The following is a 2,150-nucleotide window of genomic DNA, read 5'->3' as shown; positions in this document are numbered from 1 at the left end:
AACCAGTATATATCAAAAACATGGAACTGCACAAGTTTTTCTTTGATGTAGTTAGTTAGAACAGTGTAAAACAAGAAAAGAACCGGTTGGAGGTTTATTCTTCAGCAGAAATCTGCAGCAGCAGTGGCACAACCTGAAACAGAGAATACTCTGGAGCAAGAATTAAATCTGCTAGCAGGCATTCCTGAGAGATCTGACCTTTTCTGTCTTAATTCTTTTGCAATGGGGCAATAAGAGAGCCAGCCTGAAATCAGGGATGATTAAATCCACATCCAGAACACCGAAAGCAGAAATTGAGCAAATGTGATCAGAGGAGGAAGAAAAGTTGCAAAACATTCTACTTTAGCATTCAGCCCTCAGTTTCCACTGAGGTTTATCAGTCCACTGTCAAATCAGACTTAAAGTCATTCCACTTAAGACCTAATACTGACTTGGTTTATACTCTTGATAGAGTGATTTGAAATCATGCCCCTTCAAAAAGTGCTTCTCAAGTTGTGTGTCCAGAACTCCCTAAATAGTGACTTAGTTGTTCTTGAAAATTGAGTGCTCAGCACTTAATCACTTAGTTTCTTTCCTTTGTAGACACACTCAGTGCTTTCCTTTACTTGCAGCAGCATTTTCCAAGCTTGTTAAAACACTGCTGAAAACAATACTAAATACATTCACAGAAGCCTATAAACGAGACTTACAGTTCTCATAAGCTTCTGTGTTTCTCCCTTTTTTTTTCTTCGGAGGTCAATGAAAAATGTATTTTTTCCCCCAAAAACAATAGTTTAAAGCTGCATGTGTATCTTAACACTTGTATTACACACAAGCAGGGTGTTTTGCAAAAGGAAACAGAAGGGAAACACTCATCTGTTTAACAATGTATAGGCAATATGAACAAGCATCTACATAGCTGTTTCGCAGGGAGGAAGCACAATAGTCAGAGTAACTAATGACCAAGAAGTAAGCTGTTTGACTAGCAGTAGTATTTGTTCTGCTTAATCCAGTTTGTTTGAAATACACCACCAACAAAAGACTGGTGGCCTGGCTGGTTGCCAGCAATGGTCTCCAGAGCCAGGTAAAGGAAAAGAGAAGGAGGACATATGGCAGGTGGAGAACAAAGGTAGACTAACTTTTGCTATTGATAACAAAAAATAGGAAGGAAGGCGATTTCCCCCTTCCCCTCTCCCCCATAAAAGAATTAAGCAGGACATACAAAGCTCAGCAAAGCCACACCAGTCTTTCCCACAGGGGACAAAGGTTCTGCTCTGAGCCACTGCGAGGGAAGGGGAAAGTGAGTGTGGGTCAGTATCCTTCAGAGCGAGCCAATACGGAACCAGGCTAGTTTCAGACTGTGGTGGAAAGGCCAGCTTTTAGGATGAACTAGGTCAGGAGTAAGGTTTAATGGTGCCAAAAACCTGAGGCTGTTGTGAGACGTCACTCCAAGGAAAGTACGTGCCATAAGATGTCACAGGCCAATTACACTGGCATGTTCTTGGTAAGCCCTCAGCATTGCCCTGGAGAAGAAAATCTAGCTGGTATCAACCAAATTCCAAGAAATAAATTCAACTGCAGGAATTTTTCTGAAATATGCAAGACCAAAGTTATTCTGATACACAGTGTATAAAGAAATCCCTTCTATTTGTGGGAAAAGTAGGATTGACCTCAAAAATGCAACACACTTTCTGAAGCAGACAGAATAGTCATTATAATGTGACACAATGCCCTTGGAGACCTATGGGAATAATTACATTTAATCTACTGCCCCTTGAATCAGACCCTTAAACATTAAAGCTGTGGTCATCTGGGAATTCACAATGCTGTTCCTACCAGCTGTGTCCCTAGCTACTTGCTCACATATGACATTTCCTAAAACCCACCGGCTCTGTCATCTGAGCAGAGCTTTGCCTACAGCCAAAGGCCTATTCTTGGAATTGAGGGCAAAATGCTGAATAAGATTTTCAGCTTTTTCCCTCTGCAAATACAGTGTTTCCAGCCAGTCCCTTATGGCAGGGGAGGAAGCTGGGAGTTCACAGCATGCTTGAGCTGTTTGTTTTCATTTGCTCTCCAGCTGGCTGGCAGGACAGTGTAGAGCGCAGCACAGAGGCAGTCTCTAGGACTGTCATCTTACTTCCTCACAGAGCACACGCTGATTCTAGCAAATC

The sequence above is a fragment of the Neopsephotus bourkii genome, unplaced genomic scaffold, assembly GCF_033783945.1.
Source record: "Neopsephotus bourkii isolate Nb327-2 ecotype Australia unplaced genomic scaffold, CSIRO-AGI_Nbou_v1 NB_1749, whole genome shotgun sequence".
NCBI lineage: Eukaryota > Metazoa > Chordata > Aves > Psittaciformes > Psittacidae > Neopsephotus > Neopsephotus bourkii.
Note: the sequence above shows the minus strand (reverse complement) of the source record.